This window comes from Vespa mandarinia, chromosome 22, assembly GCF_050613455.1.
Source record: "Vespa mandarinia isolate Hongniang chromosome 22, ASM5061345v1, whole genome shotgun sequence".
Lineage (NCBI taxonomy): Eukaryota > Metazoa > Arthropoda > Insecta > Hymenoptera > Vespidae > Vespa > Vespa mandarinia.
In genome coordinates this window covers 103,552-127,577 of record NC_140831.1, presented here as the reverse complement: position 1 = coordinate 127,577, position 24,026 = coordinate 103,552, and the positions used below count along the sequence as shown (strand labels likewise).

At 42.9% G+C, this 24,026-nt stretch overlaps 1 protein-coding gene across 5 annotated transcripts in view; it reads left to right on the top strand.

Moving 5' to 3' along the window:
- The window catches only part of LOC118442780 (uncharacterized), a 46,662-nt gene that overhangs the window by 2,540 nt on the left and 20,096 nt on the right, over window positions 1–24,026 (top strand). For 2 of the 5 annotated variants that reach the window (XM_035868851.2, XM_035868850.2), the window contains exon 1: window positions 16,020–16,550. The exons of 1 other annotated variant lie outside the window; for it this stretch is intronic. The gene's annotated coding sequence lies outside the window, so the exon portion shown is untranslated. Of the gene's footprint in view, window positions 1–16,019; window positions 16,551–24,026 lie in introns of those variants that run through there. 2 more of the 5 variants (XM_035868854.2, XM_035868855.2) reach the window with 2 other exon arrangements.

Genomic DNA, 24,026 nt, shown 5'->3' with positions numbered 1-24,026 from the left:
TTTTATCCCTTTTTAATAGCCGACATTATAATTTTCTTTCTTTTTTTATTTCATATATACGTTTTCAACAGGATCGCTTCGATAAAGGTTATATCAGAAAAAGATACGCCTTAAAAATATAATCCTCCTCCGTTGGAGGAAGGAAGAAAGGTCGATTACAAAGAGTTTATCTTTAAATCGGATATTGGAATTAAGAGGAACGTCTTAACCCGTCGATATTCGTCGCGGTTCGAACTGTCAGGGAAGTCGAGCTTTATATCAGCCCGGCGGAATGTTATTGCAAGCTCGAATCAAATTCCAGACGTAATGGAGAAACAGCGAGATGCTTGTCAAGCCGTCCCCCCCTTTGGGCATCCGTTCGCATTACTCGCTAGACGGACGCAAACGTGTTTCACCATTTAATACATCCATTGGATAATGGGATATAGTACGGATATATTACCCGGCCGTATAGAGACCTGCGCTTTCATTAAATGTATATGTGTGTGTGTGTGTGTGTGTGTGCGTGCGCGTGCGTATATGTATAGCAAAAGGTACGAACGCAGCGTATTATAATAATAGGTCGATAGGTCCTATCCTTTCTGATCGAACTTATCGTTGACAATTCTTCGTCGCGCGTTTAGCCGACACGACGAAGGCTAATTTCTCTTAATTTTGTAGCCCGGCGCGGCCTTGGTTTTTCGACTACGAAAAGTGGATAGTGGAGAGAGAGAGAGAGAGAGAGAGAGAGAGAGAGAGAGAGAGAGAGAGAGAGAGAGAGAGAGTGGGGGGGGGAGAGGGGAGGGGAAGGAGAGAAAAGGGCGATGCGTCAATGCCAGCGCGAGACATCTGGCTTAACCATAAACATTCTTGTCGAGTTAGCCATCGCGCCGGGGCTCGCACGTACGAAGGAGACGCCGTAAGGAGCAAAGACAAAGAACGGAAAAAAAAGTCGGAAAAGATGGGAGTGCGAGGGGAAAGCAAGTAAAGATGAGAGATAGTCCGGTTAAGACCAGTGAGAGAGACGAAAGGCACTTGAGCGACGACGAGTGCGCTACGAGTTGTCTTGAACCACGTCTCACCCAATGACGTCATTGTTCCAGTGAACCCTGAACCGTCTCTAATGATTCAGCCAATATTTATAGAAACCATAAATAATGAAGGTTTGCGCTCTGGTACGTGGAAACGCATGGTTCCTGAAAGAAGAGATAGGAAAAATGGAAAAACCGTGTCGCTTCGTTGAGGAAAAACGTGTGAACGTGTCTCTTCCTCCTCCTCCTCCTCGGTCATCATCGACTAAACTACCGCGTTGCTCGCGATGTAATTACATATAACGAGCTGTCGGCGCGAACGTCCACGGGTATACATTATACCATGGTATAATACGTAGAGATATACATACCGTGTACAGCCGGTATGTTTCTGCGCTCTACACGAACGGATTTTCCTGAAAAAGAGACTGGGCGCTGGTTTCATTATCGACTTTAAAACTGGTCATAGCATCCTGCCGTGAAAAGCAGACTGCCCGTCCGCGAATGAATCGAACGATTTCCGGTTATTGTCCGTTTGCCGAGCAATTTCCCCGGTTCGACGGTATATTTATTTCTCCTTTCTCCGCGCATTCGATTATTATCGTCTGAGGAGATTATATCCGACCGTACCCATTCTACTACCTTAGATTTTTCTAGCCGTGCAACTTTTCAACGAAGGCGTCTTCCCTACGTTCTTCCTTATTTTCTTAACAACTCACTCTGTCTGATGATTACAAAACGTTATTTATAAATATATCGTCATTAACTTTTTCGATACCATCGAAAATATATCTGCCGAGTATTTATTGCAAAAAAGCGAGAGATTTTCCTTCGAGTAAAGTAGTATCGACTTTACGTCATGTTCGATGTTTCTCAACGAAATTTCGATTAACCGTCGAAAATCGAAAAATACCGGATGTAACTTTGTGGATGGAGTAAACACGCTGGGGAAGAAAAAAGGGGGAGAAAAAATAAATAAATAAATGGAAAAGAAAGAGAAAAAGAACGAAATGCTGGTGCTGCAACGAGCTCTAAAAGCTTCGCGTTTTTGGGGATCCTTCGACGGTGCAACGGAACGAGGAAAAAAACCTCTTTACTTTATAGGATTTTCTTTTTCTGTATCTCTCCAATCGCTCGTTCTCGTGTTTCTACATCGGCGTTCTCGCCAAGCTCTCTCGCTCTCCCTCTCTCTCTCTCTCTCTCTCTCTCTATCTCTATCTCTCTATAAAAGCGTTTCGCGCACAACGTGTTTGCCTTGCGGAATGAAAGCGCGACTCCTAACCGTTAACAAGAATTAACGCACATTTGCCACTCCGAAGAGAACGAGAGAGGGAAACGGTCTCGTTACATCTATCAGCGAGTGTCGTCCATGTACACGGTGATCCAAAAGTTCCTTTCCTAGGTTTACCTTTAAATTTGTTATGGTCACGCATTCGATTTGCTTGGCGCTCGACCTGCAATTTTTTTAAAAGCCTCCGCTCGTCTACATTTTCCTTCTTCTTTTTTCAAAACACATTTTCCGCATTTTATCGTAGATTTTTTCTTTCTTTTTAACAAAAAAAAAAAAAAAAAAAACAAAAAAAAAAAAAAATATAGCCGACGTCCATCGTTCTACCGTTAGGAGAAAAACGTAAAAGTGCATTACTATTCTATTTTATGACTTTGAATTACCGCGACGTGGATTCTCCATTACGGCGTACTCGAGCAAAGGTAATTCGATTTTTGCTAAAAAGTAAAAGAAAAAAGGGATCAAAGAAGGGATATATACGACGTAAGGTATATCTTAAAAAAGTGATTCTTGAAACGTAAGATGTCATCGACGTAAGATCCTATATTATTATTAGGTACTATCCCGATCCAATAATAGAAGATTTTTTCGGAGATGGAGATGCCGGGATTTTCCCTTATGTCGATCGAGGTATTCTCTTCGAATTTTATCGCATCTATTTGTTCCTTTCTAAATCACCACGTATAGAACGTTAGATCTGCACACTCGACTGTATATTCTTTGATATATAAGCACGCGTAAGTGCTAAGGTGGATGAAACGTAACTCCGATTACCTCCATTATTACCTCTGGTTGGACAAATATGCTGGTTTTACGCGTGATATATAAAACATCTTGTTAAACGTCTATGCACGTACGTGCTCATGTACTCGTTCCCGAATATTTGAGAATGACATAGAAAGAGATTATATCGATAAGAGATAAAAGCACCTACGGAATTTAAAAGAGTATATCTGTCTGTTGGGTCGATGCATGGTCGTATAAAAAAATTCTCCGTTTATAATCACTATATATACGTATTTAGGTTGCGCGATGCCACGACTCGACATCGATCGAGTTTGACATCCTTTCTATCCTAATTTTCGCTTCAAGCGCTATAAATATCTATTCCTCTGGCAGCTTTCTTACGAAAGAAATTTCCCTTATCGCGAAGGAAGATGCTAAAGAAGAAGGAGAAGATTCGAGAGACGGAGACGATAATCACGAAGCAGCACGTTAGAGAGAGAGAGAGAGAGAGAAAGACTGCCTGTTAGGAACGATGGAGAAGGGAAAGATAAAGCCGCGGCAGTGCGCGTGCAATGCACAAAGCTACCGAATGAATGTGCGAGAATCTAAAGGGAAGTGCGGCGGATGCGGCGGCCCTTAGTATTCCGTGCGACGGACGCAAACGTTTAAGAATCTCGTCGAGGCGAACGAGAGGAGTCCGCGAGAGCGAGAGAGAGAGAGAGAGAGAGAGAGAGAGAGAGAGAGAAAGAGAGAGAGAGATGGAAGCCTTCGAACTTTCCACGACGCAAGACGAGGCCGAATGAAACTTTGCAAGTAGAAACCACGAGAGTTTCGTATTTCTCAAGTTGTGTTCGCCATTCGAAGGGAAGAAATGGAACGCTGTATTAAAGGTGAAATCGAAGAACCGATCTTGAAAGAGAATTTTAATTGTTTTCATTAATGCCCGTTTTCACATAATATGCCCTAAAATATGTTTTCTCGAGAAGATTTTGAAGCCGTCTTCAAAATTGGGTCGCGTGGAGAATCTTTGATAAATAAGAAGAGCAATGCCCTCGAAAGAATTATTATTGAAAAATGGAAAGGGATGAAGAAGATAAGCAAAGAGAGATTCGATGTTTCACCGGATTAATTTTTCCAGAATACTGCTTCTCAATCAGAGAGAGAGAGAGAGAGAGAGAGAGAGAGAGAGAGAAAAAGTTCTTTAAAAAATGCAGTGGTTACGATGAAATGTCATATCTTCTTTTTCTTCTTTCCACTGTTGAATGTGTTTCGCGTATAGCACTCGATAGTGCCAAGCCTCTTGTCTTGAAAATAACTTCCACGAAAGCGCGACGTCAGCGATCTTCCAGGGCAAGTAACGCTCGACATAATTCTTGCGTGCACGATAATCGACGACCTTATGCGACAAAGAACCGACAGCTGCATCACTTTTAAAGATCCTTGATACACGTATGCTTGCATGTATCTAGACAGACAGTTGCTATAATAGATGGTCGAAGAAAAAATAATAACCTTCTTCGAATTAGAAATAAGACGAATGATCGATGAGGTCGAAAGAATATGGTAGAAATCGAATGATAAAAAAAAAATTGGCACCATTCACGTTTCCAATTCTTGACGTTTCCAAATCGAAGGTTAGATCCGTACGATCTATATCCACGCGTTGTTAGTCGCGAGTGTTATCGGAGAAGCTTACCATATTCGTGTCCCTTTCACAGAGTCTCTCAACTTTAAGCTTTTCGAAGCATTCTGATATCTTTTTTTATCTGCTTTGCTAAGACTCGGTTCTATAACTTTCGACGTATTCTAAGCGGTCCCCGATAAAAATATCCCAGGTGCTTTTCGTCGTGCTATCTTCGACGACAAGTCGCTTTCGGTCGAAAGCTTTTTCGAAAAGAGCGCTGCGTTAGCTCAAACGCAACCCGGAAATTCCACGCCGTCTCGACTTGGTTCGCTCCTTTTCAATGTATCACAAATAATGTCTACTCGAACTGACAGTGACTTTCAACTTTGTCAGTGTCATCCTTTCTAATGCCTAACGTAGAGCAACTTTATCCTAGTACTCGACGAATTCAAATGCATACATATATACATGTATATATATGTATACGCATACATATGTATGTGCGCGCACATATATGTTACGGAAAAGCTATGATGCCTCGAGCAAGTTTTACGATCGTATTCTCCTATATAATAATGACTCCTCGTTAATCGATATATGCGATAGTTGTTGGCCGTTTCGCGAGGGTAAAGGATGATATTTCTAAGAAAATCGTACAGCGCGAGTTAGGCGTTTGCGATTTTAGGGAGGTTCCTAGGGAAATAATTTTGCGTGTGCACCACTGACTGCTTTACCCCGGGCAAATAGGTATGCAGTTATTCTGAGACTGCCGGGGTGAATGGCCACCTCTTCTCGGCTTCTCGCAGCTTCTCGCTCGCGAAAGCTCAAATCGAATATCATCCGGAGGTGTCCGAGATACGAGCGATATCATTACATTAGGATGACGCGTTCTTCCTGATTTATCTCGCCTCGCCTACCAACTCGCGCAGTCCGGATTTCGCACCGCTTTCATTTTGGCTTCGTCGCAGAAACATTGTTTAACGTCGCGTCAACCCAGTCCGCCGTCGCATACGGACAAATTCATATTTATGCATATTCATCTATATTTAATCCGTAGCTACTCGTTCGATCGAGTACGTTGGAAAGTTTATAACTCGTAATATATTCGAGAATAGATACGAATATATATAAAGGATTATTCGTAACGGCAGAAATGTCAAGAATTTAATAGGGGAACGCGCTAGCGACGCCGTTAAAATATTAGAATCGATTAGGATTCATTGACGTCTCGGGGAAAGATTTGACGCTTCCTCCTATCGATAGCGATCGTAATTTATAATCCAAGAGGAACAGAGAGAATTCTAACGAGACGCGATTCGATCGAACGAATATCGGATAAAATAATAGGTAATTTGATTAACGATGGTTCATATTCTGTATTAGTTAAACAATAACCGTTGTGCCATCGAAGAAGGTTATTTCATATCGCGCCTGAATTTCTCGATCGATCCACGCGTAATCGCTAAATTAGTGCGGTCATTAACAACGACACGGGAACGGCTCGTTAACTCTTGCGTATTATTATTCGCATGGTATTTGAAAATGACCGCTTTATAAAACAATCCCTGATAACGATGCTTCGGCTAACGACGAAGAGGGGAAAATCCGACGACAAACGAATCGCTCTTCTCGTTATCGATTAGAATATCTCAATTATCAAAGTTGTAATTATGAAGAATAATCGTATAGCCGTAAACGTTGCTCCAACTATTGCTCCTATATTTGAAAGTTACGAATTTGGACGGACGTTTTCAAATTGGAGGCGCGACCTCGACTCGACTACGTGTATTTTCGTAACGTCAATAAACGCGTCTTTTACTACTCGCCGAAAAATTGACTTTAACTCCTTCCTACGTCGTAGATATATATCTATCCGGTCTTGATAGATAGCACTCGAAAAGTCTCGGCTGTTGCATCCTAGGTAAATCCGTTCGATCGTTGCGTCACGAAATCGACGATTTCAATGATTTTCCTAGCGATTTAAACTCTCGATCGAGAGTGTGCTACGTTTTATGTGCCTCCTGCTTATTGGCCGCATGCTTATACGTGCATGCGTGCCTATGTTATATATAAATAAACACACTCCTACGGAAGAGAAGGAAGTCTTTCGTAGACGAGTACTACCTATATCGAAGAAGGTTCATTTTCGAAGAAAAGACGCTTGCTGCAACGATACGCTTGTTGCAGGAGGAGCAGTTTCTTGGTTTCTCCATTCGGTTTTGCGAGCGGGGCATACGGTCGGCAGGGCCCCTATTTTTAGCGAGCTTTCCTTCCTAGCGGTAGCAAATGGCAATGGGTGGTCGCGATCGCGCAGGGAGTCGACTCTGCAGTGCCTTCCTTTGCAACAGCCTCTCTTTCGGCTTTGGTTAGCCGAATCAAAATTCCTTTTCTTTTTACGAAGAAATCGATTAAAAACTTTATCGTTCTTTCATGCTTTTTCTTTTCTTTTTTTTTTTTTCTAATAATGCCTTTCTTTTCTAATATATTAAAGAGACATTTTTCTATTAACGAGCCGTTCTTGAAACGATCCTCACGCGGTTTCTCGATCGTCAAGTGCTATTTCTTCGGGTTCGAAAAAGAAAAAAAGGAGGACACTTATCTCGTACGTTATACCGGATTACATCTCGGATCTAACGAGACCGCTCTCAAGTGGCAGAACGTTCTAAGAACGTCGACACGATTTATGCCGACGCTCGAGCATAGAAATGTACACAGTAATACCGTGATAAGCGTGTTATCATGAAAAATCTCTTGTACGAAAGAAAAAGATTTCTTTTTTTTTTCTTTCTTCCAAAGCATAGCTTTCGACGTGGCTTCATTGTTGTCACAGACGCAAAAATCGAATTCAATGGCAGCCAAAAGCTTCCATTTGTTTGTCGTCGTCGTTCTCGTCGTCGTCGTCGTCGTCGTCGTCGTCGTCGTTGTTGTTGTTGTTGTTGTTTGAAAGCGATATCAGAGTTTAATCATCGCGAGCCTCTTCGCGAGAGGAAATAAATTGATCGAGCAGAGTGGGCTGCCTTCTCTCTCGCCGAGGCGTCTTTCAGGCGTCTTCGAGGCGTCTCGAAGACGCCTAGCCTACACGGATCCAATTATTCGAACGTTACCGCCTCATATATTCGGCTCATATACTTTCACAGTTTAACACTTTTTCCTTTATTAGGATTATCTTTAGACGTGCGTATAATGAATCGTTCGATCGGCCATTTATCAAATTAATATTAGACGAAAAGAAAGCGAAAAGTCAAAATAGTCGTTGATGGTTGAAAAAGTCCAAGTGACGACCAAACGACGACGGATAAAAGTCGTAGGTAAGAATGTCGCGCTGTACTGGAGGAGGTAGGAAAAGGTGTGCTTCGGGAGGTGGCGAAAAAGGTATTTAGGAGCTCTATATGGTCGTGCCGGATGTAACCGACACACGCAATTGATTTCGTAAACGCACTTGAAAATAGGATGGGGCTGCGTGACTCATGCAGGCTAATTTCCAGCATCGACGCCTCTTCTCGTGCGTGCGCGCGAGAGAGAGAGAGAAAAAGAGAGGCATTCCAGGTGCATACGAGATCTCGCGACAAAAGATGCCGTGGCATGGAATCGCATGAATAAGGATAATTGGCTCTCCCTCGGCACTGTCCGTTCACGGAATACCGATGAAGACAATTTACTTGCTAGATGTACCAACGCCACGGGAGATCATTTGTCCAAGAACGAAAACGACCCAACAAACTTTGTCCCGTCTTCCTTTTATGCTCGCTCTTAAGCTTACAGCTATCCGACGCGTAAACTCTACGAACGTATGTACGTACGTACGACCGATAGTTGGGGAATCGTTGGTATAATCGTTTGGTCACGCTAATGCGATTAATCGATCGACAAATACATATTAATACGCGCGCATATATATATATATATATATATATATATATGTATATGTATATGTATATGTATATGTATATATGTCTGTGATGGGCTTTCTCGCAACTCGAAGCAATAGTGGAATAGAATATCGACAAAAGTCTCGAGCAGCATCGCAGCCAATTCATCGTTGAAACTATTCATCGTTGCGAGGAAGAAACAATCGGCATAGAAATTGGTGGTTGACGAGTTAGCGATCAGAGATCAGAGCGTTAGAACGTTTAGTTCGATAGTTTACCTTCAAGTTTATAGGCGTCCATACATATCTACGTAATGTGCAGGTAGAGCTGTATATGCATATAGAATGACTCGAGTATCGAACGTTTTGAATCTCCGACGATAATCGAGGTTCGGCCGGCGAGCGAGTACGTAATATTCTCGTCGGGATCTTTCTCCGAGACTTTTCTCCGAGAGATCAAAGGGAATCGTCCTTGGTCGAAGAAGGAAGAAGGACAAAAAAAGATCTCGTAACGTACGTACGCGTAACATAAGTTGCACATCTTGTACGAGCTCGTGTGCAAAGATTAATTCGGAGCGTAAAGTCGCGAGATAGATAATAACTATTGTCGTAAATTTCGTGATGGCGGTGGTGGTAAGAAAGATGAGAAAGGAGATGAAAGTGCTCGCAGGGAGGGCAAGAGAGATGGGCTACGGGGGAGGATAGGAAAATGCAATTAAGTACTAACAGCTCGAAACGAGACGTTGAACTCGAACGATCGCAGATTGCCTTTGCGATTAAAGAAAAGTGGGTTAATGTTGTGTGTTGGGATTATGTTCATGCTTGGGATACGCGTGCATTCGTAATAGCGTTGACATCCTGCTCTCTTCGACCAACCATTACGGGGAACAATGGCGTAATACGTGCATGGCCAACGGGAATATATATAATAAAATATACGTGTACGTACGCGGATACCTACGTGTACTCCTCCTTTTTTTCTTTCTTTTCTCTCTCTCTCTCTCTCTCTCCCTCTCTCCCTCTATTCTCTTTTCCTCCCTCTGTGGCGTCGCTTCGCGCACGACGAACAATCGGAACTAGGCGCAGCCTCTTTTAATTACGCGCGAAGCATGCACAAGGAGTGCCTTTTTTCGCCCTGATACTTGACCTAATGTATCCGGAGAGCGCGTCCGCGTTCCTTCATCGACGTTATTCCAACTAAACGCATTCCTATACCTCTTCTCTAGCGAGAATTTTTGCAAGACGAGATCGAACGCGATTCTACTTTAGATTCTTTCCTTCGGATAGAGCGGACTAAGCTATTTTGTAATTAGAAGAAGGGTTAATAACCGAAGTAAAACGTGGCGATATCGCGTGCCTTCGTTCATTAACCCGTTTAATCGCAACAATCGTTAATTCCCATTTCGCGCGGCACTTGTGAACCATTGGCGAATCGCGTTTCGCCATCTTAATACCAATTTGCGTTCTTAGAAAAGAGAGAGAGAGAGAGAGAGAGAGAGAGAGAGAGAGAGAGAGAGAGAGAGAGAGAGAGAAAGAGAGAGCGCGCGCGCGCGCGCGTAAGCTTCTTTCAATAGCACCGTTTCTCTGAAATTAATTTATTTTTCGCAAACGTATTATTTCGTATCGCGAGTGTACACTCGCTTTGGTTATCCTCGGTCCATACTCGATCCATACTCGGTCCATACCAACGCGTTCGAACGTTCGTGTTCGTTAGTTCCTTTGGTATCTCGAACAGGGCTCGAACGTATTCCGATATAAATAACTTTAAGAGGGTCGCGAGTCCGTTCACGTACGAACGCACGCGGAACGCACAGGCGGCTCTACGGTTGGCGCAGGTTGGCCCTGGACCAAGATTAGTCAGCCGAGACGTGAATCTTGCGCGTCCTCGGCGTACGTAGTCCGTGTCCCTAGTTGGCAAAGGACCGTCGATGTTTGGATTTCAGGTAGATATCGCGATAGGGCCCTCTTCTATTTGGAGAACTCGTGCCAAAATAATAGACCATATCGAAGATAGCTTTAAAACTATCCGATAAATTCGCCCAATAAATTGTTATATGTACAGAGTTAGCGAGATAAATGCGTCGATGTACGCAACTTCTTCAAGATCGTCGGTGAATCATCTCACTCGAGATGATGGCTCGCGCGCGCCTCCTCCCCTCCTCCTTGAAAAATAAATCTCCGTTTATATCGTCATATAGTTTCGCCTGTCTTGTTAAGTTTGTCTCGTATCTCGAAAGCGTGTTTATCCGTGAAATCTTTAAATAAATATTATATACGAGTACTTGAAATCGCGGAGTTTACGCGGAAAGAGAGAAACGTTGTTATTGGTCAGCGTGGGAGAAAAGTATTCCTCGCGTTTAAATAAATGCACGAACATCAGTACGTTTATTTACGGATTATAATAGAATCGAAGAGATATGCTTTTTCGCTGGGCTCCTTTTTCCTTGAATGTCGCTTGAAGAACGAGCGAAGAAAACGAGACAACGAAAGAAACGGGATAGAAAAGAGTTTCTTTGATGGCGCAGACGTACGACGCGTCTATTGGTTATTACGTCGTTTTCTCCCTTCGACGTACACGAGAATTATACGATTTATGTATTCTCTTTGACACCTTTCTTATTTAGGAACGCGCAGAAAGACAATGAAATTTGTCGCAGAAAGGATCGTAGTTAACGATACGTTGATTAATGGATATCGATTTGAACTCTCATACTTGAACTCGTCGTCGATACACGGTTCGTTAGGTTCGAGAGATCGTTGGGAATGGTTAAATAAAAGCCAACGTAAAGCTCCTTTAGGTCGGAAAATTAGGTCGATCGAAACCACTCTCAAGAAGAGCCTATTTCCCTTTGATGTATTCAATAATACCGGCCATTCCTACGGAGGCATATCTTTATATATCTAGTTTAATCTATTGCGATTCTTTTATTGCGAATTTTTTTTTTTTTTTCATTATCCTTCCACTTTCGCGTTACATGAATTTTTTCTATGTAATGCGTTTCGTAAGTTCGATCTATTTTAACGATACGATACAATTTTTTTTATCCATCGTTATCAATTAGATTAGAAAAGAAATATATTAGGATAGGTGGAGGGCATATATGGCTCGATATGGTCTGGTTGGTGAGCGATGGTGAGGATGATTAGTTCTCGCGTCTCTACCTACGCATCTTCTTTAATTGTCGGCCAGTCCGGACGAACGAAATTGAAATTCGTCGTTTGTCATGGGCGTGTCTCCTTCCTCGGGAAACCCGTTCGAAATTGAACCGATGATTCTCCTTCGCAACGGCAACGAATTTCTAATCGTTTATCCGTTAAATTAAGGAGCAATGATTAATTACGATTCCGGTCCGGTCGAAAAAGTTTATTAGCGATTTTTTCGAAGGTGGAAATAAACGTAAAAGAATATTTAAAGACAGTTCGGACAGTGACAAAAGAACTCGTCATTGGAGCTCGTCCTACGAAAAGGGTCGGATAATTAATTTTTCTTTCGCGCATCGTTGAATATCGTAAAACTCTCTGATAATGTTATACATTGTATGCACCGAGGGAAACTTACTTATTGTTTTCTCCGCGGTATTCTAACGCGGGATGGTAGGTAGGTAGGAAGCTAATTAAATTTTTTGCCAGTTAGAGAGAATGTCCGCATCGCGATGCCAACGGAAGACGGAGAAAAGCTTCATACCATGGCAAACCTTCCTCGAGCGTCATCGATCATTTTCAATTAAATTATCGAAATTCTTTCCGTTTGAAACGTTAAAGACGTTCGCGTTATCCATACAATTCAAATCAGTAGTATCGCATCTGTAGTATCGCAAAAAAAGACATAAGGACAGAGTCTCGAGAAAAAGCAAAATAAAAAATCATTTCGATACCGTTTCCATTTTTCTCGCAAAGGAAAGAAATTGAGTTTTCTCAAAACGTGGCACCTGAGATTCGTTCGTCCGGGAAATATCAGCGAGAAAGGACTTTTTTTCTATTCCCAGCGAAATGCACTCTCCGTTTGCGAAATCGTAAAGAAGCTACCATGCCGTCGTAGCTAGTATGCTCTCTCTCCCTACCATCGGCTAGCTTCCTCCTAGTAGTTTTCTCATCGCCTAAGATTACTTTCGATCATTTTTTTTTCTCGCGAGTTTTATCCAAAATGCAAACGCTTAAGGCAAAACGAATTCAACGAGAACGAAATTCATTCCAGTTGGAAGCTGCTCTGGTAGCGCCTATAGAAAGTTTTCTTTAAGGAAAGAAATTTCAGAAAAATATTTCCAGATACGATACGTCTTCTTCGCTGCTCTATATTTCTTTCTTTGTTTTCTTTAAACGATCGACCGAGCTTGCAGAGAGAGAGAGAGAGAGAGAGAGAGAGAGAGAGAGAGAGAGAGAGAGAAACATTGTAGAAGAAACGGTAGCAGAAGGAAATAGAGGGGAAAAGATTTAGGCCGGAACAGTAGGGAGAGTAATATGGTTCTATAGAAAGGGGAAGTTGGCGATATAGAGCGAACGAATTTCTTCCTAAAGAACAAAGGACGCGTACAGTTTGCTTCTTCGATACGTGCAAAAAAAGTACTGAATGGACGTTTTTACGCGATCGCGTACCGTAAAGTTCCTCCCGCTCTCTCTCTTTCTCTCTCTCTCTCTCTCTCTCTCTCTCTTTGTCTTGCCTCTGCCGCCTCTGAATTCCGCGACGTAGCAGAAACAACGTTTCGATGGTACTAGAAACGAGGAGGGAAGAACGTCATGAGAATCGACGTTCGAGGAAATAAAATTAGTTCGAACAGACATATAGAATATATAGACGTATATAGACGCGCAGACATTCCTCGGGAATAATTCCGTTACTCTAATTAAGAATCCATAGACGTTCGTTAGTTTCGTTCTCTTAGAATTCGTATCAGTCGGTACGAGTGCAGTACGTACATACGATGAATCATATGCAAGTACGTAAGTACGTGATCTCGTTGAAAGGTAATTCGGCCGTTAGCCGACATAGACTGAACTTTATAGATTCGAAACTTCGTTGGCTATCGTTCTATTTATCGAAGATCATTGTCGAAGCGATCGAAGATTACACTTCGATCAGGAAGAATTCGACGCAATTATTCGAGGGCAGATATATCTGTCAAGGTTGAGTATCACTGAAGGTCCGCAACCATGGAGATGAAAAGGGAGCGAACCACGCAAACGAGTCGGCCTCTATCCCCTTTCTGCGTATAGCCCTCTCTTTTTTACCTCTCGCCTCCGTTTCTTTCTATTAACTCCGATTTCGAATTCTTCTCATAACGAGATGTTATATCGCAACCGCGCGCAACTATCTGCCGATGCAACGACTCTTAGAAAAAAAAATGTTACGTTTCGGACAAAAATCTTACGTACGTGAAAAAATGAGATTCGAACTTGAGTAGAGCCGGGTGTAGATAGATATTTCGTTAGGAAAAATCGATAAAAATAGATAAACTTAATCGCAATTTAAAACGCTCGATCTTATCATCGGCCGTGATCGACGATTAACGTTCTCCTAACGAACTAATAAGTATCCATTAATGATAGCTAACGATGGGATTAACGTAAGGTGAATATCTAAAGTAGCACTTTCTTCCTTCGAACGAACGACGGTAGGTCGATCGATCGTACGTTCGCCTATCACTTTGGCTAAATCTTTGAAATGTCCCTTATGAGAATTTCTATCGAAATGATTAAACGATAACGAGGCGTCTACGTTATTTAAGACGGATCGAAAGCCGACCGCAATGTAAGCGGATAAAGCCTCGGGAACGATCGAAATAAAAATGCATATATAGAAGATTGTTAGGAAAACGAACGAAGCAAAATTGATCGCAGCTCCGGAAGCTACTTTTAGCATAGCAACTCCGTTCGTTTGCTAAAACTGCGTTTTTTTCTTCTTTTTTTTTTTTTCTTTTTTCTTTTTTCTTTTTTCTTTTTTGCTTATTTTATATAACGAAAGCAATAACGTAGAAAAGATGTGTCCCTTTCTTTTCGTTTCTCCTCGTAGCTAATTATGTAGAAACTTTTCGTTGGTGAACGATCGTTCCTAATATTCCAATTCGTGCAATTGTCGGTAATCGCAAGAATGCACGCGACCTTCGTACCTTCCTTGCCCGACTAATAATTTTCCTTTACGACAAAAAGTGAAATAGCAAAGCGACGGAACGCTAGCGGTCTTGTACAGAAAGGGTAGCAATTTGTTTCCGTGAAAAACAAAATAACAAGGAGCACTCTTTTTCCGACCACGCGCGTCACCGTCCAAAGAGTTATTAACGACGATCGATTTATAATTTTCATTCGGTGTTTCGTTCACGCTCACGAACCGAGCGAGCACACAGCCCTTCGAACTGAGATGAAAAGAGGGGAGCAAACACGCGCCTATGGATCACGCACACACGGAAGAGCTGTTGGGGCCGGTGTCGCGACCAAACTCGCGAAAACCACGGTCTATCTTCTTTTTGCTCTTAACCCAACAAGAGAGAGAAAGAGAGAGAGAGAGAGAAAGAACTTTACGTCGTTGTCGTAAAGTTTTCGCCGATTTAACGTCTACGTCGCCGGCTGGGTAGAAAACTGCCGAGCTATTTTGCGATGTAAGCGCACAGCCATCAAACGAGAACAAAGACGTTTCTCGACGCCGTCGGAGAGGACGAAGAGAGAGAGAGAGAGAGAGAGAGAGAGAGAGAGAGAGAGAGAGAGAGAGAGAGAAAACAGAACTCGTGGCTCCTACGCGCGCTCGCGATGAAAAAAGCAGATGCAATGGTTCGTTGGAGAGCGAAGCGATAGAGAAAGAGAGAGAGAGAGAGCGAGGGAGGTGGTAACCGGTATAAGCGACAAAGATGGAATAATAAAAAGAGATACGTTGATCGTATTGTTCTAAGACGATGCGTATCCTGGAGGGGAGTGATGCATGCGCGGAGAGTCGAAAGATCGGCGGAATACGACAAGGGCGGATAACCCCTGAGAAATGAGACAGTATTATGTTAGGCCAGACAAGGATGGGTGCTACGTCGTTCCGTGCAAGCCCGACAGAGAGATAGAGAGAGAGAGAGAGAGAGAGAGAGAGAGAGAGAGAGAGAGAGAGAGAGAGAGAGAGAGAGAGAGAGATGGACGAGCGAAGCCGCATCTTTCGTGCAACATAAGACAGAGGAAGAGAAAGGTAGCAGAAGGGAGAGCGGAAGAAGGACAAGAATATACGGTGGTAACACTCGGCAGCGTTATAATATAGAAGGAGCTTGAGAAAGAGAAAAAGACTCGCTGTATGGGTTAGCGAGGGAGGGAGAGAAAGAAAAAAGTGATAGACTCCTTGGTATGCGCGTTGAACGAAGAGCAAACACGTACATACGCCGGAGAGAAAGATAGAAAGAGCTTCGTTGGGTGCGCTCGTAGAGGGCGCAAAGTGGGATCGGTCGGGGCCATGGGGCTGAGGGTTGCGGGCAGCGGGGAGTCCGGCCGGGCGTCCGATAGAGGGGGAAGGTGAGGTTGGGACGAAGGAGAAAAGGCTGCTGGGCGCCATACTGGTTTGGTTCTTCGGCACAGTACGCGGGCAGCGCCTCCGCCGATCGTTGCAGCAGTAGATTGGCGGTAGCGCCAGTAGAACGGTGTGGTAGTCGGCAACAGCAGCCGTCGTCGTCGTCGTTGTCGTCGTCGTCGATCGTGTAGCCCGTCGTTCGCGTTCATCGACATCGCGGCGTCGTAACGTCGTGGCAATTTACTTTATTTTCTTTCCCCCCTTTTTTTTTTACGTCCTACAGTTTCTCGTGGGAGACTACGTGTCTCTCTCTCTCTTTCTTTCATTCGCTCGCTCGCTCGCGCGCGCGCGCGCGCGCGCGTGTACTCGTCTGGTCGGCCGGCACACATTGTACGTTTTTCATTCCCTCTCTCTCTCTCTCTCTTTCTCTTTACGGACTGTGGAAGCAAGCGGACAAGGATAGAAGGATACGGATAGAGAAAGACGGAGACGCGTATACAGCTGGATTTTAACGTCTGCCAAGAGGAGTCAGGCTTACTCGGAATACACTGCACATCTCGGCAACGGTGAGTGAACCCTTTCTTCAATGGCAAGCCGAGGTTAGGATACGCTTTAGTTCATCTTCCTTGAAAGCGGAGCTTGCTCCTTTTTATTTCATCTTTTTTTCTTTCTTTTTTTCCTTTAGTTTTATTTCTATCTTTTCCGTAATTGTACTTAGTAATTGTATTTAAAAGGATGGAACACAAAAGTATCGTATTCAAAGAGTTACGTAAATTGTTGCGCGTAAGTGAATCTTACGAAGGGGTAAGTTACCCCTTGGCTTCGCAACCCTGCTTGCATGCGTGCGTGCGTGCGTGCGTAAGACAAGAGAAACCTGTGAGCTTCGCTCTTTCGTTACGCGTAATGATTTTTAATCCGTTTGTTATCAAAGTAGGATGTTTATTCGTCGAGGTATTTGTATATAATATGAAAAAAAGAAGATATATATATATATATATATATATATATACATATGGAGTGGGTGTGTGCGTGTGTAATATGGTACTATCGATTGTCCGTTGCGTTACGAGATAAAAATTGTCTTTAGCTCTCTCTTTCTCTCTCTCTGTCTGTCTCTCAAGTACCACTTTAGTAGTAAAGTATTCTGTCGAAATGTTAGACAGCGCCGGTAACACCATTTTCAAGAATCTCTAAAGACAGTTGCCACTTGGATGACGCTCCAAACACTCTTCGATGTTCATGAAATCCAGAATGGTTTACACGACGAGCGAGGATAATAGTCGCTGTTTCAAGTTCGTAGCAGATGTTTCTCGTAGGAACTGCATAGGATACAGAAGTTGACCGTTTTCCCTTCTCTCTCTCTCTCTCTCTCTCTCTCGCTCTCTCTCTCGCTCTCTCTCTCTCTCTCTCACGAGCACGAGTTACGCTAGTCGGTCTGTTATTCGGAGCATAAATTTCGGAGGAGTCTCGAGGCTGCATTATGCATGCTGTCGCACGATGCACGAAATATTACCATAAGTGGTGCAGCTCTACCTTTACAAAGACGAATAGCTCTCTCTATGGCATAGGAGGAGAAGAGAAGAGTCCGGTCGTGGATGATGGTGACAAAGATCGTTGATTGCTCTCGAGAAGTGTACCGCGTCCAACGTGGATTAACGTTCGAGTTCTCTACGTTCTCCGCATTATTCAGAAAACTTCATGCATATTCAGAATGGACGTTGGTTCTCGACGCTCTCTCAATGATGTTCATAACTTTTGGGAGATATCCGCGCGTCACGTTGTTACTGGCATTACCGTTTCTCTTGAGGAAGACAAGAGCCCCAAGGTAACGGGCTAAACTACATTACCATATCTTCTCCTCGCGAGGACGACCTAACTCAACTTTGAATCACGCGTACCGAATCTAATTGCACGTGACGGACGAGACAAGGTTGTTCATTTAGTAATCTGGATGGTCGATCCTCGTGACACACTCGTTCGAGTTATTTTCTCTATCTTCGATATAAGTAAGAAAAAATAAATCTAGACAAGTGCTTTAATAGAGAGTTTCTTCTTCGTCGTCATCGCCGCCGCCGCCGCCGCCGTCGTCATATCCTTCTTTCCCTTTCGCCCTTTGGAATTTCTCGAATCGTTGACGGTGGCCAAGCGATAGAACGCCGATAGACTCCACGATACGCGAGAAACGGAGAATCCAAGAGAAAAGAAAGGAGGAAGGTTGATGTTAAAGCACGATACTTGTGCGTGCCTCGTGGAATTCAAGTCGCTCTCTCGCGTCTCGTTTTTCCCTTCCATCCGGTTGTCCGGTAGCCGTACCTATCGTTACCACCCATAGGTTATAGCCAGCGAGAACGTTGAAAAGGACGTTGTGGAATTCCTCGAAGGAATGAAAGGACGAGAGAAGGTTGGATTTCGAAGAAACGTAGGACGTAGTGGGAGAAGCCTGAAGAAGGAGAAAAAGAAGAGAGGAAGGAGAGTCCCGATGCAGCTGATGTAATTTGCTTTTATTTTCTGCTAAAATCAGAGTCTTTGTTTGGGAAGAAGAGAGAGAAATCCACTGTCCTCATCTCTCGGCCAGCTGTCAAACTTTTCTCAAACTGACCGATGGCATACAATGCCGGCGACGACGGTGTGTATGCGCACGTTGCTGCCTCTTGTCCGCGGCAAAAAAAAAACAAAAAAACAAAAAAACGAAAAAACAAAAAAAAGAAATAAAAGCAATAAAAGCTCTTTCATGCTTTCGGGCTCGACTTTGGAGTTCAATTATCGCTGCGAATCGGCTTCCGCCGATTGTTTCTCCTTTTTTGCGAATACATTTATCTAAAAAAAATCTCCTGCCTTTGTCCCCTGGCTTTATTAACGAAACGTAATAATACATTTTCTTTTGGCAAACGAGTTTTCCAAATCATTATTATACGATATCAATGAGTTTATCGTAAAGTCAATAGAGTTATCCCCGTTAAACGATACTCATACTTTTGTTTTAGCTTTGTTTTAAAACTTGATTTTAGTCTCTTCGTAAGGCAAAAAGGGGACGAGCGACATGACAGGCAAATATTTCTCTGGAAACGCATCCATCCGATCGAACGCCATGGTTTTCCCTCGAAAATCGGCCTTATCTCGAGGACAATTAACGCTAATGAACGGACCGTTTGCTCTCACGCCCGTTTATTACTAGTCATTACTACATGGACAGAGGTGGTGGTAGCCATCTCTCTTTCCCTTTCATCGAAACGTTCCAGGATCGTTTCTGGATCCTTCGGAAAGTGCGTAGGTGCACGTACCTCGTGCGTGTACCGTCTATTCTACGGGAAATATCCAATGGGAACATTTCCACCTACACTCTCGTGCTCTCTATGCTAATAATGCACGAAATTACACGACGAGTCTCTCTCTCTCTCTCTCTCTCTCTCTCTCTCCCTCTCCCTCGCGTGCACGATTTTGCTCATAGATATCGCGTAGGCCTCGGAAACGCGTCCCACAACGTTCCCGTTCACTCTTTTACAAGGGTGGGCCACAATCCGTACAGAATCTTGTCTCGTTGCCTTACATAACGATTATTATCATTGTTATTGATTTGTCTGAATATTAACGTGGAATAATATAACTCTTGTTTTAAGGTATTAATATTTTTTGGAAATACTCTGAAAGTCTATAATATAACGATCCTGATGAAATTTCGAACAAAACTTTATCTATATTTAGACTAGAGATTTGGGTTCGGAAGGAGACCCGTCTTGTTGTTTTTCTAATCCTGGCGCGTTCTACCTCTTCGTCGTTTTTAAAGAGTTTCATCGAAAAACTTGGCCGCTAAAACTTTTTCTGTAAGTAAGTAGTTTTAATTCGAGCGCGTTGAAACGTCGGCCGGAACGGTATTAAAAGTTTTATTGCAAAAATCCTACCTATAGCAGTTTATGCATATATATATGTACGTTAGCTCAAAGCAACGTTCGTATTTCTGTCCGAGCTTACCACGTTCTCTCCAACTTTCGACCGTCGTCCTGGTTAACGGCATTTTACTGGCATTTATCTATCGAGTCGAGTTCAACCTAATGTTTGCGACCTACCATTTTATGAACTTGGAAGCATATGACTATTTATCGTGTACATAATAATACGCGCGTTACCTCATAGGTTATTATGCGAGATAGCGTACTATCGCATCGTTTTATCGGACACTCCGTCTTGTGCATTGTTTATGCGAAAAAAAAAGAACATTTATCTTCGTAATCTTATCGAAAAAGTCCATTGCTTGATTAACATTTACCTATTACGTGGGCAGTCTACGTATCTATAACTAAATCATGCGCGACAATCGTAATGACGAATAACGCCGAACGAGGCGAAAGATTTTCTTTTCGATGATCTTTAGGCGCTTTAATAGAAATCAGAAATACCATCTAACAAATTTTATCTTAGTTCCTCTATCCTAGTAAATCGATATCGATTCTTTTCCTTCATATAGTAAAGGCAACCTACGCAACGCCGGGGTAAGAGGAGGAGGAGGTAGTCCGTTGATCGGCGGTGACATTTACCGTGAAAGTCATCGATTATTTTCGCGGACGGTACCTATCCCGCTCTATGCCTCCGCAATGTCTTTATTTATAACGATAATAATAGAGAAAGCCAATGGTTTTGCATAGCCCGGCAATATATTTTTGGTCGTAGGACTACCGGCGCTATCGCCAATATCTTTTCGCCTCGGAATAGACAATTGCCAGGTCGCTTTGAATTATGACCTATAGCCGCTACTCGCTTTTCTCCTTCTATCCTCTTTTCTCCCGGACAGATGGTGTACGTACGACGACGACGACGACGACGACGACGACGACGACGACGACGACGACGACGACGACGACGACGACGCCGCGAGAGTGAGATTTCTCACGACGCCAGGGAGATGCATTTTGGTCGCTATTAATTAACCGGCAGTCGAGCGTGTTCCCAATTTACGTGCGAATGAAAATTGGACGTTCCACGTGGGAATCGTGACATTTACTTACACGTAGGCAGGTGCGAGCTATACGTTATCGACGAATATCGATGATCCAACTCCTCCCTATGTAATGTTCTTCGATTCGAATGAGAAATGTCCGGACCACGGACGCGATCGAAATCAAATCCAATTCGCGATTCGCGCTACTTGCTTCCGTGGCAATTCAAACGGCGCACGAGATTTACGGAGATTCACGGAGATTTAACGCGGGGATATTCACCCATGAATATTCCGAGTCGTATCTTATTCCAAGCGGAATATAACGAAAGGAGATCGGTCGAGTGGTTAGTTACGCGTTAAAAACGAGCATCTCCGTGCGACTTATAGTTGCCCTTATAGTTCTGCGAGAAAACCCTTTTATGAAAGAGATTCTCCGCAAATTGAACGATGGAAAACGATTTCGAAATTGGTAATGCCAGTGGTTAATGAGGTAAGCTTTTTATTTCTACAGGGCTGTTAAAAATAGACTCTGTTAAAAGCTATATACGAATAAGTAACTTTGAAGGCTTACACGCGAGGGCTCGATAAAATTTTATTTCTAACACTGGCATATCTTAATTTTGCAACCACGAAGAACGATCTGCCCACGATTCTTGTATAATAACTGACGCGTTGAGCGCGTTCGTGCGCTTTGAGATGAAACAGCGCCAAATACCCGAGGTAACCACTAAGCCATGGTTTCTCGATTATCGAATCACCCGAAATAGTATCTTTCGCTTAACAAAAATAGAGATATATGCAGGATATGTACAAGAAGTACGTAATTGGTACGTAATTTTCGGACGTTATAACTATATATTCTTTAAAATGAATACACACACGGTCGAGGCAATAACGTAACAAACGATGTGTAATACATTGTATACGCTATTATAAGCTTATCAGTTTTGATGTTGTCGACCGATAACGATGACCATTCCCTCGATATTACCGAGCTAAGACGAACTCCTCTCTCCCTCTTTTCGATAAGTGTATTTTTTCGATTCGTAGGAAAGCTGTAATGGGTGGCCTCGTATCATCTTGGATATTAGATAAAACCAAGTCTTGCCTAAAGATTCTGGTTGCCCGTTAAAGGACCAGATCGTTTTTCAATACTTTTATTGTATTATCTTTCTTTTTCTTTTTTATTTTATATAAAAAGAAATAGACGCCCCCGAGGCCGTCGCAATTCATGGCGTTGATTAAGCCGCCGCCGCCCCCGAGGAACTTAGTGGGGTAAGCGCCCTATAGCGCGAGAGAAGAAAAAGAAAAGCAAACGTCGATTCAGCTGGAAACAAAAGAGGCCCATTGTGTCCGCCTCGAACGCGTGTTGCGTTCATCGTTCTTCGCTTTTGAGGAAGTTATGAATGAGCTTAGAAGACGCGTGTATGTGTGGTGCGCGCGCGCCATAAGCTTCCACATAACAGAGGGGAACAACGGTACTCGCCCGAAGCTTCTTCCACGTGCATCATGCATGCGCACGCGCGCACGTACAAAGCTATTCGTACCTTAGCTCGTAGGCGTTAAATACTCTCGGCGAGATCTCTTCTCTCCTATAGTTTGCATACTATTAATCCGTTTCTCTTAAGGACTTTAGGTTTGGCAAAAGTATTAGCGCGAACTCATTTTCTCGAGCCGTACGTAAAGATGAAAAAAGATCGAATCGAAAATTGTCAAGATATAATATTAATTTTAATTCTTGCGAGTGAACGTCGATAGCGAGTTTGGGTTTACTCCATTATCACATTTTGATAAATCAAAGTCTCGTTCGAAGAAACGATGAATAAAGACAAAAGTCCGCCAGTATTATTTGTCTCGTTACGGTTTTTCGTTAGAAAGTATTTCAATGATTCATTTCGTTCTTCGTCATTAGATAAAGAATATCGGTGAGTGTGTCTTCTCGGGACAACCTAGATAAAGTACTAACGACTAATAGACTGTGTCGTTACGTAGCACATTGAGCAACTTTGAAACAGTCATTCGTACGTATTTAGCCCTAATATTCCTGGCATAGTAATTTCATTAGACATAAAATCATGAAAGACGACACGATGATAAAGTAATTCTATTAATACGCATAGCTTTCATTTAATAATATTTTTATTCTTATTTCCGACAATAGGCCGATATATGATGGGTTAAAAAATTTGATTGCAAACTTGTTGCACTTGTCACGTAGTTGATCCGAGCGATGCAGCGCGTGATAGGTTAATTATGTAATTAGTCGGTGGTCGATCGATCGCCAATCTCTGTCTCATTTCCAACCCTTTGTTTCAACGTCGATGCTTCACGTTCGCGCTTTATTCCCCACACACGCGCATACACATGGAAAGGCTTTTTTATACGCGGAGTTAGGTCGACGGCTTCTGTAACACGATCCTTCCACCGCGGTAAACTATCGTCTAGCCCACACCAATGGGGGTTCTCTATTTCATGATGGAAAACGTAAAGAGGAAATAAAACGTTTCTTCGATTCGTACGCATCTTCCCTTCGTTTGCTTTTATGGAAAAAAATAAAAAAAACCTATGTATTATATTTTTCTCATATCTTTGTTTTTTTTTTTTTTTTTTTTTTTTTTTTTTTTTGGCAATTCTTTGCCTAGAATGTCACGCTTCTTCCTACGATCGACATGCCGGGGCGGGGCATGACTTCCCTGAAAATTTCACCGGATTTTCTTCTTCGTGAGTATTCCAAGCGTGCAGGGTTCTGCAGTCGGTGCATATATGGTCCTCTTCTTCAAACACGTAAGACGACCGCGTCCCACTTTTACGCGATCCTTTCGTCCCACGTATATACGGATATACGCGTCGCGGCGAGATGCTTCTTACGAGATGCCGAACGATCAGGAGCGTAGCGAGAGACTCGTTCCAGAGTCTAAACTTTACCGCTTCGAATCAAATCCGATTATAGAACCTTAAATAGATGGATACGTTACCATACGAACCAAGTTTTTCTTTCCTTCTACGCTCTGAATTTCTCTTATACGGAACCGTAAAATACGGACAGACGAAGTTGGTAATTTTTCTTTGACAATGTCCGAGTTAAAAACAAAAAGAAAATACTATGATA